Below are 14,148 nucleotides of genomic sequence, written 5' to 3'. Positions count from 1 at the left end.
CAGTCGCTCAGTCATCTCTGACTCTTTGTGACCCCATGGACTACAGCACACCAGGCTTCCTTGTCCATCCCCAATGCCCAGAGCTTGGTCAAATTCATGTCCATTAAGTCAGTGACAACATCCAACCATCTCATCCTCTGTTGTCCCCTTCCCCTCCCGCCTTCAATCTTTCCCAGCATCAGGGTCTTTTCAAATGAGTCAGTTCTTCACATCAGGTAGCCAAAGTATTGGAATTTCAGCTTCAGCATCAGTCCTTCCAATGAATAGTCAGGACTGATTTCCTTTAGGATCAGTTGGATCTCCTTACTGTCCAAGGGACTCTCAAGAGTCTTCTCCAAACAGTTCAAAAGCATCAATTCTTTGGCACTCAGCTTTCTTTATGCTCCAACTCTCACATCCATACGTGACTACTAGAAAACCATAGCTTTGACTAGATGGACCCTTGTTGGCAAAGTAATGCCTCTGCTTTTTAATAGACTATCTAAGTTGGTCCTAGCTTTTCTTAAAAGGAGCAAGCATCTTTTAATTTCATGGCTGCAGTCACCAGCTGCAGTGATTTTGGAGCCCAAGAAAATAAAGTCTGTCACTCTTTCCACTGTTTCCCCATCTATTTGCCATGAAGTGATGGGACCAGATGCCATGATCTTAGTTTTCTGAATGTTGACCTTTAAGCCAACTTTTTCACTCTCCTCTTTCACTTTCATCAAGAGGCTTTTTAGTTCCTCTTCACTTTCTGCCATAAGGGTGGTGTCATCTGCATATCTGAGGTTATTGATATTTCTCCCGGCAATCTTGATTCCAGCTTGTGCTTCATCCAGTCTGGCATTTTGCATGATGTACCCTGCATATAAGTTAAATAAGCATGGTAACAATATACAGTCTTGACATACTCCTTTCCCAATTTGGGACAGTCTGTTGTTCCATGTTCAGTTCTAACTGTTGCTTCTCGACCTGCATACAGATTTCTCAGGAGGCAGGTCAGGTGGTCTAGTATTCCAATCTCTTTCAAAATTTCCCACAGTTTATTGTGATCCACACAGTCAAAGGCTTTGGCATAGTCAATAAAGCAGAAGTCGATGTTTTTCTGCAACTCTCTTGCTTTTTTAATGATCCAATGGATATTGGCAATTTAATCTCTGATTCCTCTGCCTTTTCTAAATCCAGCTTGAACATCTGGAAGTTCACGGTTCACGTACTGTTGAAGCCTGGCTTGGAGAATTTTGAGCATTACTTTGCTAGTGTGTGAAATGAGTGCAATTGTGTGGTAGTTTGAACACTCTTTGGTATTGCCTTTCTTTGGGATTGGAATGAAAACTGACCTTTTGCAGTATTAGCATTACTGGTGTAGTTATTATTGACCACATTAATAGTTGTCATCAGAGCTACCAACCTATCCATGTTATAAATAACCTTTCCCTACAGGTCTTACAAAGCCACAAGGCTACATTCCTGGACAGGGTGCAGTGGGGCACTGTTTACCTGTAGAAGGTATTTATTTGAGATTTGCAAGGTTTTTCCTGTCTGCAGTGGGGGCCTCAATTACACCTAATTGTCTCTTTTTACTCCAGTGTCTAGTCATGTCTGGAGGACTGCCAAAGTGGGCTCACAATGAAGCTCCTAAGGGGGCCAAGGAGAGGAACTGCAGAGATATCTTCAGCCCTGCCCTTAGCCTCTGTCATGGATAGAACTGCACACCCCAAAAGATGGTGAAGTCCTAATCCCCAGTACCTGTGAACGTGATCTTATTTGGAAATGGGGTCTTTGTAGAAAGATCAAAATAAGACAAGGTTATTAGAGTGGGGTCCAATCCAATATGACTGGAGTCCTTATAAAAGGGAAGACAGATACAGAGACAGACACATACAGAAGGCAGATGATACAAAGACACAGGGAGAATGCCACATACAAGCCAGGGATGCTCGAGGCTACCAGAAGCTAGGAGAATGGCATGGAACACATCCTTGCCTCATGGCCCTCAGAAGGAAATCTACACAACCAACTCCCTGATCTCAGATTTCTAGCCTCCAACACTGAGACAACAGATTTCTATTGTTTAAGCCACCTAGTTTGTGGTACCTGGTTACTAATACAGCCTCCTTTGTTACTTTCTTATGGTACTTTGTTACTAATACAGTTAATGTAATAAGTTAATATGACCTCCCATTGATAAGCTGCCTCTGCTCCCAGCCTCTGACAGAGAAAACAGGATACCCTTGTAACCTGCCCCTCTTGGATCAAAGCTATGGGGAAGAATGTGGGAAAGAGTTCTGAGTGAAGGGCAACCAGACCCAAGACTTACCAGGATGCAGGACTGCTGCAGCCTGTTTCAGAGCGAGGACTCAGCACCCGCCCAACCTCTCTCCAGTGACAGGAAGCTGTAGTGAGTGGTGGATGCTAAAGTTGGAAGCCCACATAGGCCCTGGACTATGGCTGCCATTCTGGGTGGTATATAAGATGAATAAGGAGAGGAATGAGTTTGGGCAAACTCCAGGAGGTAGTGAAGGACAGGAAAGCTTGGTGGGCTGCCGTCCATGGGGTTGCAAAGAGTCTGACATGACTGAGCAACTGAAAAATAACAACAAAGAGGAGAAGCTGGCCAAGAAGGAGTTAAGAGAATGGAGAGAAGAGAAGCAAATGAGAAAGACTGAAAGACAGAAAGTCACAGAGAGAAAGAGAGACTGGCCGGGCCCAGTGGCTGTCTTGTTTCTGCCCTTACCTGAGCCAGATTTTGTTCTGGTCCCTCAAGCATGTGTGTATGCTTGCTAACTTGATTCAGTTGTGACCCCATGGGCTGCAGCCCATCAGGCTCCTCTGTCCATGGGGATCCTCTCCAGGCAAGAATACTGGAGTCGGTCGCCATTTCCTCCACCAGGGAATCTTCCAAACACGGATTGAATTTGTGTCTCCTGTAGCTCCTGCACTGCAGGCAGATTCTTTACCACTGAGCCACCAGAGAAGCCCTCCCTCATGCATATTCTTTAATAAATACCCACGTTTTCCCTCTGGTAACTTGATTGTTCTCCTTCTTGCACCTAAAGTGGCCTGAGTATAACAGCTCAGAATAGAAACATCAGCCCCTGGAGAATGATACTAAGGAAACAGTGACATGGGTATTTTATTTAGTCCAGCTCCCCATGTTCTGTGCTAATATGAGAAATAGCAGAGTAAGCAAATTAGAAACTAAAAAAGGAATTCATAGTGAGGTAATACACAGAATGGTGATTATAGTCAATAATATTGTATTGCATGTTTGAAGCTTGCTAAGAGTAAATCTTCAAAGTTCTCACCACAAGAAAAAATGTTTTGCAACTTTGTATGGTGACAGATGGTAACTGACTCACTGTGGTGATTATTGCACAGTGTATACAAATATTGATTTGTTAGCTTGTACACCTGAAATTGGAGAAGGATATGGCAACCCTTCTTGCCTGGGAAATGCCATGCATAATCCCTGGCAGACTACAGTCCATGGGGTCACAAAGAGTTGGACATGACTGAGCAACTGAGCTTGCACACACATCTGAAATTAATATAATGTTATATGTCAATTATACCTCAATAAAAATATTTTTTAAGTAATTAAAAGATTGATTTAGCTTTTTAAGGACAGTGAAAGTGAAAGTCGCTCAGTTGTGTGTGACTCTTTGCCACCCCATGGACTATACAGTCCATGGACTTCTCTAGGCCAGAATACTAGAGTGGGTAGCCTTTCTCTTCTCCAGGGGATCTTCCCAACCCAGGGATCAAACCCAGGTCTCCTGCATGGCAGGCAGATTCTTTACCAGCTGAGCCATAAGGGAAGCCCTAGAATACTGGAGTGGGTAGCCTATCCCTTCTCCAGCAGATCTTCCCGGCCTAGTAATTGAACCGAGGTCTCCTGCATTGCAGGTGGATTCTTTACCAACTGAATTATCAGGGAAGCCCATCTTTTTAAAAGCCCTAAGATATTAGGCACAAGATAGAATTGTTCTGGAACCCTGTGACAAAGTATAACCCAAAAAGGGGATGCAGGAAGGAAACAATCATGCTGATGGGGTCAAAGCCTAGAAGTTCCAGGGACCTAGTTCTGAAGAGCCTTGCAGACCAAGTGAAGCAGTTCAGCCTTTTCCTAGGAAGGAGGGTGGCCCAGACTGATAGGGATTTCAGAAAGATGAAGATAGCAGCAGGGTGAGAATGGAGGAGAGTGGGACAAGATTGGTTGTAGGGAGTATGATGAAGAGGCTGTCCAAGAATCCAGCCATGAGATGATGGTGGCCTTAAATGAGGACAGGGCCCTGGAGGAGGAATGAGGAAGGGATGTAGTTAAGCGAGGTTAAGGCAGGAATGCTGAATATGAGTGGACTTGGTGACTGTGGAGCTGAGGGGAGGGAGGAACGGACAAGGACATGGAGTCATGTGAAGTGACTGGTGGGCAAGGACTCAGCCCCGGGGGCAAGGACTGAGAAGCAAGAACCAGTCTCCAACATTTAAGACCCAGTCCCCCCAGTGCAGCCCCATCCTCAGGGGCTGAAAGTATATGTCATCCCCCCAACAGCAAAAAAGCTCCTCTTCAGGCTGCTGCCTGCTTGGAGCCTCACACTGGAGCTCTGTGTTTACACATTCAGGAGAATTGAATCTCCCATAATCATATATGTGACAAAGGGCTCGCTATAAGCAACGTTAATGAAGACAAATGAATGAGCCAAATGCTGCAGCTTGCACAGCGGCTCTCCAGGGCCCTGCCTTGCAGGGAGGCTGCTGGGAGGGAGAAGCTCATTCCTGGCTGGGCTGCTGCTCTTGCCGTGCCTGACGGAGATGTATGAGAACCCTCCCACCTCGGGGTGACTCACCACTGCCTGCCCAGTGGGGGCAGGCCTCGCAGGGGGCTTTAAGGGACTTCTAAGAAGATTCAAAGAATGTGTTTACGCATTTTTTGGGGAAAGCTATCTTAGAGGAGATAGGCAAGTGGAGATTAGCTGGACACAGTGGTCTGATCACGTTAAATAAACAAGCTCCCTGCATCGTGGTGGCTGCTGACTGGGAAAGCAGGTATTAGGATTTAATTCCAGCCAGTGAGTGACCACACCCCGAAAGGCATCTTGCTGAGTGCCATGAATCAGTCCTGCATCCAGGTTGGGACTGGCTCTCAACGGAATTCTCTCCTAACCTTTAAGGCCATGTGTTTCTGCTCATTTCTCTTTGTGACAGAACAGAGAATATTCAACTTTGGGACTTTTACTCCAACCCTTCCTGCAGGGAGAGGGGGGATCACAGCCAGTAGAAAGAAAAAGAAGATACGTATAAATCAAGCAGCATACCACTGGGGCGGGGGAAGCGGCTCTGTTCTGGCCCCAGATGACATGGGTGGATGGCAAGCAGGCCCCACCCTGAAAGGCTAAGCTGTGATGCTTAGATGCAGCTCAGAGAATCTCGAGAGGTAGAAAGACAGTGGTCCAAGGTGCCTTTGGTGAGAGGATACAGAAACCTGCCCCATGAATAGGCAGAAGTGCTTGCTGTAAAAGCTCCCAGACTCAGCAGCAGGGAGAGGACCTCCGCCAGTTCCGCATTTGTTCTGTGTGGTTCAGGAGACTGCACAGTGGACAATGACTCGATCCCAGGGGAAGTCTCTGACAGGACATTAAAAAAAGATGCCCCTCAGAGTCTAAATGAAACACTCTCAGAATTTCCCATCACGAATTCAAGAAGTCAATTTTACTAGATCAATAGGAAGGGATTTGAAACTAATTAATCAGTGCAGAGATCAGATCAGCCAATGACAGGAAGACAAAGTGATGGATACTTGGCAAGTCAGTGCAAGGCCTGCCTGGATTCAGACAGTGAGATAACACTGGGGCTCAGGCCCGTGGAAGAAATTCCAATTGATCAGTGAAGGGAAGAAAGTTGGGTGACAAATCCACCGTTTCCAGCCATCTTCAGGGGATATCCTCTGAGGGGATGACACTCAGATTGATTTTCCATTGCTGGAAGAAAAAGAAGGAAGTAGAGGTATTAAGAGACCATAAATAACTTTTAATAAAGCCAGGCAGGTGGCTGAAAGAATGTATGTGTACAGGAAAAATGAAGAACAAAAATAATGCACAAGTTTCCACCATCAACAGAGTGACTACGAGTCAGTAAAACTGGGATGGGAAACAATATGGAGTACCTTAACACCTTAAGTAGCCAGCAGCCACACCCTCGAGGTGCCGGCAGGGAATGGGGCCTTCTCTCAGGCTCCAGTTCCCTCCTCGCCTAAAACAAAGGGTTGGGCCAGATGAGCGACAAGGCCTAAAGATGCTACTGTTTATTCCTATTCTAGAGCCATACTGTGGAGAAGGCAATGGCACCCCACTCCAGTACTCTTGCTTGGAAAATCCCATGGATGGAGGAGCCTGGCAGGCTGCAGTCCATGGGGTCGCTGAGGGTCGGACACGACTGAGCAACTTCACTTTCACTTTTCACTTTCATGCATTGGAGAAGGAAATGGCAACCCACTCCAGTGTTCTTGCCTGGAGAATCCCAGGGACGGGGGAGCCTGGTGGGCTGCCGTCTATGGGGTCGTACAGAGTCGGACATGACTGAAGTAACTTAGCAGCAGCAGCAGAGCCATACTGAGAGGGGCACAGGTCAGTGTTGACCAAGAATTGGCCATAACTGTGTCACGGGAAGACACAGTCTTGCCTGGCTTTACTAGGTTATTTATGTTCTCTGATCACTTCCACTTCCTTTCAGCAATGGAAAAATCAATCTGAGTGTCACTGGCCATCACTAGGTCGTGGGAAGTTTCCTAAATCAGGACTAGATCTGGCCTCAACACACTCCCATCACTTAATTTTTCAAAATCCTTTCAGAACCCAGTCAAGTTGTATCCCATTATTTTATATGTGCCTAACACCATTCTGGCCACATAGTGGCTCAAAATGTACACATCCCTCACGTCTCCTGGAGCACAGAAAAGCACTCAGCCTTTGGAGCCAGAAAGAACTGGGTTCAAATCCTCATCATACCACTAGCTGGTTGTGGGATTCTCAATTGGTCACTTCCATACGATGGAACAGTAGGCAGTATGAAGAAGAATGAGCTGGTTCTATAGGAACTCACATGGAAACATGCCCACAATATAAGTTTAAAGTACATAACAGACAAGAGTCAAACGATGAAAGCAAGTGTTCATCAGGGGATGATGGGCCAAAAAAAAAAAAGTAATATATATAAGAACGAGATATTATTCAGCCTTAAAAAGGAAGGAAATTCTGACATTCTATAACATAGTTAAACCTAGAAGACATTATGCTAAATGAGATAAACCAATCACAAAAGGACAGATACCTAATGATCCCCATCTATACTAGGTTCCTGAATTAGTTAAGGTCATAAAAATAGGAAGTAGAGTGGTGGTTACTAAAGGCTGGAGGAGGGGGACTGGGGAGTCAGTTACAATAAAAAGGTAAATGACAGAACAGTGAGTTTGGTATGCTCCAATTTTGGTTAAAGCCTTTTCCTCTCTGTGTGTTGTCTTTGTACAGAGGAAAGTCTGGAAGGTTGCCTACCCCACTGCTAACAGGGTTCCTTTGGGGCAGTAGGACTGCAAATGGGTGGTAACAGATGACATGATTTACAAGTTACCTGCATCTCAAGGCATGAAGATTCGTGTTCAGTTTTGACCAGGCAATGTCAGTAAATTCTGACTCTCAAAACTTCCCTGTTTCAAAAGGAAAAAAAAGTATTTATCATTACTCTTGTCATTCCCTCCTGGGATGCTGTCTATGGTTTTCTATTTTTTACCAAACACAGTCTGGATGCCATTGCTTGGCATGTAAGACCTGTACAAATGGGCTGCAACCAGCCTCTGACCAGTCTCATTGAGTTGTCTCCATGTGCCAGGATCACAGCCATTCAATTCTCCCTGAGCACAGTTCTTCACCTCTGTGGCCTTGATTGAGCCTTTCTCTCCAGAAACTGTCCTTCTCCTCAATCTCTGCCAGCAGCCCTCTCATCCATTCCTCATGTACACAGTCTCTGAATTCCTGGATGGAAGCAATCTCTCCTTCCTCTCCCAATCATCACACCTAGCTCATCCCTGGCTCACTTGTGTGTACATCTTCTCTCCCCTCAGGGACCCCCTGCTCCTGGAGAGGAAGGATCATGCCTCATGCAGCTTGGTAATTCCCAGGGCACCTACTATGGCAATAATAACTTAAGAGCAACAGTGGTGATGGTGGTGAGAGCTCCACACGGTACACCTTGCTCACCTCATCCAGTCCCAGCTGCTGCCGTTCACTGAATGCCTGTGAGCCAGGCTCTGAGGTCAGAAGTGACATATATCACCTCACTTCATTCTCACGGGACTTCTGTGGTATAGGTGTTATTATCCCCATTTTGCAAACAAAGAAACCATGGCTTAGAGATTAAAACACTTCCTAAGATCACACTGCAAAAGTGGAGATATGCACTCAGGCCTGACTGGCTCTAAAACACGTGATCCAAATAATTATAATCAACTGCCTCCCCCGTATACTGGCACATGCAGTGGGCACTCAATACCTGCCTGTTTCATGACTGCAACTGGAGAAAAGGCACCATGCCATGGGCAGAGCACAATGGCTGTGGACTCAATGTTGTAAACAAAACAAAACAAAAAATACCCACTGTGCTCTGGGATCCTCGGCCAGTGGAATTCCTAGAAGTGTCAGCTCACACCCGCTGGCAACATTTGAACAACACTCAAGACTGTTCAGGCCAACCACAGCTCTTCCTCTGCTCTCTGTCTCAATCGATTTCAGATATCCATTTCTCCCCAACCAAAGCTTCATCTTCTCCCCATCAACACCCAAGGGCTCTGCTCATATGTGTCAATGGTTCAGTCTGGAAAGTGGCGGGGAGGCGTGATTCTCTTGGATTCTGACTTCAGACACATAGACGCGAGGAAAGGAGCCCTGCAGAGTTGATCTGGCCCACTCGCCTGCTCGTGCTCTCCAGAAGCAGCGATGACGAGGAACACAGGAAAGATTCTCAGATGTGGAGAACAGATTCTAGAGGCTCTAGGAAGGACAGGAAGGAGGGACCTGCCTGCTGACCTCCGTGCCCTAGGCCTTCTTCTTCAGAGGCAGGTGACCCCAGTACGTGGTGAATGTAGACGTGCACTCTCCACACGTGCTCCCGGAAAACACAGAACAGGTCCCAAGACTTGGTGCGAAAAAAAGTATGTAAAACGTCTCATTAATAATTATGTCGATGACATATCAAAAAGATAACATTTTGGATAATTAGGTTAAATATATATATGGTTAAAATTAAGCTTTAATTTTTAATATATATAGAAAACATGAAATAATATATATGATTTGCATTTGTTGCTTGCATTATATTCTCATTGGACACAGCTGATCAGACCTCTAGCTCCTCTGCTGTAGGTCCATGCCTGAGACTCTGGCTTTCCGGACTCAGATCAATCCCACCTGGGTTTTCTGTGCAGCGGCAGTTATGGTGCTTAGGGTTCCCCGCCTCTGAAGCCAACAGCAAAGTTTGAGAATAAGAAAGAACTAGACAAATGGAGAAAGTAGTATCGACATATATACACTATCATGTAAAACAGATAGCTGGTAAGAAAGTGAAGGTTGCTCAGTCATGTCTGACTCTCTGTGACCCTATGAACTATACACTCCATGGAATTCTCTAGGCCAGAATACTGGAGTGGGTAGCCTTTCTCTTCTCCAGGGGATCTTCCCAACCCAGGGATTGAACCCAGGTCTCTGATTCTTTACCAGCTGAGTCACAAAGGAAGCTCAAGAATACTGGAGTGGGTAGCCTATCCCTTCTCCAGGCAGTCTTCTCGACCCAGGAATCAAACCGGGGTCTCCTGCATTGCAGGTGGATTCTTTACTAAATGAGCTATTAGGGAACAAGTTGCTATACAACACAGGAGCCCAGCCTGGTGCTCTGTGATGACCTAGAGGGGTCAGATGGGGAGAGGGGAGGGAAGCTCAAAAGGGAGGAGATATATGTATAATTAGGGCTGATTCGCGTTGTTGTAAGGCAGAAATCAATGCAACATTGTAATTTTCCTCCAATTAAAAAATTATAAAAAGAAAGAACTAGATCTTTGAGTATTCACTCACATTTCCCTCCCAGCCCATCTCCCTGGGACTGCTGCTGCTACTGCTAAGTCACTTCAGTTGTGTCCGACTCTGTGCGACCCCATAGACGGCAGCCCACCAGGCTCCCCCGTCCCTGGGATTCTCCAGGCAAGAACACTGGAGTGGGTCGCCATTTCCTCCTCCAATGCATGAAAGTGAAAAGTGAAGTCACTCAGTCGTGTCCGACTCTTAGCGACCCCATGGACTGCAGCCTACCAGGCTCCTCTGTCCATGGGACAGTGGTTTTCAAAATGTGGCCCTTGAACCACCTACATCACTTCACCTGGGAACTTGTTAGAAACGCAAGAGAATAGGGACTATCCAGAACTGTACATCCCTAAACCTTGAAGGCCTCTTCCATCATAGGTCAGTGCTGTAACGAAATAGGGAGATACACCTTAGATTTTCTAAGGTTGAAACAGCAATGTGGAAAGGGAACAGCTTTTCCTACTGTCCACCAAGAGGAAAGCAGCTGATGGTCAAGAGAGGCCTGGGACACTTTCATCCTCTGAGGCTCTGGGCATGTGAAAACAAGTTCAGTTCAGTTCAGTCGCTCAGTCGTGTCTTACTCTTTGCAACACCATGGACTACAGCACACCAGGCTTCCCTGTCCATCACCAATTCCCGGAGCTTGCTCAAACTCATGTTCACCGAGTCAGTGACACCATCCAACCATCTCATCCTCTGTCGTCCCCTTCTCCTCCCACCTTCAATCTTTCCCAGAATCAGGGTCTTTTCAAATGAGTCACTTCTTTACATCAGGTAGCCAAAGTATTGGAGTTTTAGTTTCAGCATCAGTCCTTCCAATGAGTATTCAGGACTGATTTCCTTTAGGATGGACTGATTGGATCTCCTTGCAGCCCAAGGGACTCTCTCAAGAGTCTTCTCCAAAACCACAGTTCCAAAGCATCAATTCTTTGACACTCAGCTTTCTTTTTGGTCCAACTCTCATATCCATACATGACTACTGGAAAAACCATAGCTTTGACTAAATGGACCTTTGTTGGCAAAGTAATGCCTCTGCTTTTTAATATGCTGTCTACGTTTCTCATAGCTTTTCTTCCAAGGAACAGGTGTCTTTTATCATGGCTGCAGTCACTGCCTATAGTGATTTTGGGGCCCAAGAAAATGAAGTCTATCACTGTTTTCAATGTTTCCCCATCTATTTGCTAAGAAGTGATAGAACCGGATACTATGATCTTTGTTTTCTGAATGTTGAATTTTAAGCCAGCTTTTTCTCCTCCTTCACTCTCATCAAGAGGCTCTAAAGAGTCTTCATAACTCTTTAGTCTAGTTCCTCTCCACTTTCTTCCATAAGGGTGGTGTCATCTACATATCTGAGATTATTGATATCTCTCCTGGCAATCTTCATTCCAGCTTGTGCTTCCTCCAGCCCAGCGTTTCTCATGATGTACTCTGCATATAAGTTAAATAAGCAGAGTGACAATATACAGCCTTGACATACTCCTTTCCCAATTTGGAACCAGTCTGTTGTTCCATGTCCAGTTCTAACTGTGGCTTCTTGACCTGTATACAGATTTCTCAGGAGGCAGGTAAGGTGGTCTTGTATTCCCATCCCTTGAAGAATTTTCCAGTTTGTTGTGATCCACATAGTCAAAGGCTTTGGCGTAGTCAATAAAGCAGAAGTAGATGTGATGTGAAAACAAAGGCATGTCCAAATAGGGTTTCAAAAATTGTGACATATTTTAAAAATTTAATAAATGAAGGCTTGTGCCACATGTAAAATTTAAAACACAAAACAGTGTGATCATCTATTCACAATATAATAGAAGGATTTATTTTTGAAATTTACGGGCATGGTACCAAAGTCTGGCAGAAATTTAAAGCCGATGATCGTTTCCTTCTTTTAGCCCTATTAGCATATCTTTGAAGATAAAACTTTTAAAATCCAAATTTGAAGCCTTTGGTGAGTGTGAGAATTCTGGATGAAAGGCCTCCCTTTGCTATGCACCCCCTTTCTGAGAGGACTCCTGGAGAGACGTCCTTTATAAATGTGGCCAGGGGCAGCTGGGTGATGGGGGTCAGCCAGCAACGGAGAGCCTGGCACCAGACTGCTGAGGTGGGTTGGGGGACACAGGAGAGAAATCAGGGTTCTGAGGGTGTGCCCAGGCAGTGCCAGCCAGCACTTTCCCATCCCCCTCTTCCCTGGTGGCTCAGATGGTAAAGAATCTGCCTGCAATGTGGGAGACCTGAGTTCAGTCCCCGGCTAAGGGAAGATCCCCTGGAGAAGGGAGTGGCAATCCACTTCAGTATTCTTACCTGGAGAATTCCATGGACAGGGAAGCCTGGTGAGCTACAGTCCACGGGATCGCTAAGAGTCGGACACAACTGAGTGATTAACACACACATGTGATCAGTGTCCATGTCTGCAGCTCGCCACCTTCTTGGCCTCTGGTGCCCCCCCATCCACAGACTGCTGGCAGCCCAAAGTGGAGCAGTGACCGTTGCAAAACACCTTTTACCAGTGAGATCAGTCCTCTGGCTTGATACATAGTTGCTGGGGAAGGGGAGGAATTGGAGAACCACTTGCCTGTATAGAACCTGCAGTAGTGTGGGTTTATAAAAGCACAGCTTCTTCTGTCCCAGAGGCTGGACTGGGTTCAGGGCTCAGGACTCCTTGTGATATTAGGCTTTAGGAAGAAGAGAAAGCAATGCCAGACTGAACAGTTACTGCCTGGGCAGCGGGCACATCAGTGAGGAGTGTCACTGGCCGCAGCAGCATATGCTTTCTTCTTTGGGAGGTGAACTCAGAGACATGCCAACTAAAGGCCTTGCCAGCTGCAAGCCTCTGAGGTCTCTTTGGAGGCCCCCAGCAAGGTCTGTGGCATTCGAGCAGTACAGGCAGCCTGGGTGCCACAGGGTGGAGCGGGGCGGGGGCGGGGAGGCACCGGGCAGGAAGAAACAGCAGCCCTTGCTCTCCTGGACTCTCTGCATCAGCAGCCGCCACCACCTTCCTATTTCCTGGAGATGTGGCCCCAGGCCTCATGTCATCCTCTCTCCAGAGAACCAAGGCTGCCAGGGACAAAGGTCACGCCCAGGCAGATGTGAGTGAGAGCTGGGGTTCCAAGTCCGGGGCCAGCACTCACACTTCATGGTGTCCTCAGCCAGGGCAGGGTTGGTCTGAATCTGTCATTTCATTTTTCTCATCACTCTCCCTCTTGGTCAGCAGGTTCCTGAATTTCTCCAGACTATGGAAAATCCGAGGAGGAGGGGAGAGAAAGGCAGAGAGAGAAGGGAGGAGAATGAGCACGTGGCCCATCCACTACCTCATGGCACCAGGGTGGTAAACATTTGGAGAGAAGCCAATCGTCTGGCGCCTCAAATCTTCCACATCTCTCCAGCCAAGATTCAGACCTGTATATTCTGGGCTCTTTCTGCCCCATTTCACCAGGCTTTAAATTACCCAGACCTGGGTCTGGGTTATTTTGTCCAAAACTTTCCTCTGGAAATCCAGATTGTGATGCAAGATATACATTCTTGGAATCAGATTTCTGAGGCCTAAATGCATGACAGTGTGGACTTAGCAGGCTGACTGCATCCCATTTCCACCAGCCCATGGGGTGAATACACAGTGAGGTAATCATCACTTCCTGCTGGCTCGGGAGACAGCAATAGTACAGATAAATCGGGATAACCTAGCCAGGGCTCAGCTTGTCCTGGCTATTCAGAGAGAATAAGGAAGAGGGCCTCAGATGATTTGTACAATCAATCCCAAGGTTGTCAAATTGTTCCTTCACTGTGGAATTATTGGTTTCAAAATCCACCCCTAGATTCTGTTATGACAGAAGATCATTTTGGAAAGACAACCAAAGCCCAATCCCAGAGAGTCTCCCAACAAGTGCTGTAGTAATAATACTGGTGATAATAATGGTGGTTAATAAATACCACTTTGTGCCGGTTATAGTTCTAATGCTTCATGTGGGTCTGTGGGGAGGGCAAGGACCATCCTTGGTCAGGTGGCCTCAGCCAGCTCTCTGCAGTACAGTCCCTTGCCCTCTGCTAAGCCTCCAAC

At 46.4% G+C, this 14,148-nt stretch overlaps 1 long non-coding RNA gene across 1 annotated transcript; it reads right to left on the bottom strand.

The window, feature by feature from the left end:
• Nucleotides 1-5,638: 5,638 nt before the first annotated feature.
• LOC138984386 (uncharacterized) lies at nucleotides 5,639-9,728 on the bottom strand. Its single transcript, XR_011461646.1, has 3 exons — nucleotides 8,629-9,728; nucleotides 7,606-7,681; nucleotides 5,639-5,960 (listed from the first exon to the last, which is right to left on the bottom strand). It is a non-coding gene; the product is annotated as an uncharacterized lncRNA (long non-coding RNA).
• Between the last annotated feature and the right edge of the window lie 4,420 nt (nucleotides 9,729-14,148).

Source organism: Bos mutus, chromosome 21 (assembly GCF_027580195.1).
Source record: "Bos mutus isolate GX-2022 chromosome 21, NWIPB_WYAK_1.1, whole genome shotgun sequence".
NCBI classification, from domain to species: domain Eukaryota; kingdom Metazoa; phylum Chordata; class Mammalia; order Artiodactyla; family Bovidae; genus Bos; species Bos mutus.
The sequence above is the reverse complement of the archived record's forward strand: the minus strand, read 5'-3'. Positions and strand labels throughout refer to the sequence as shown.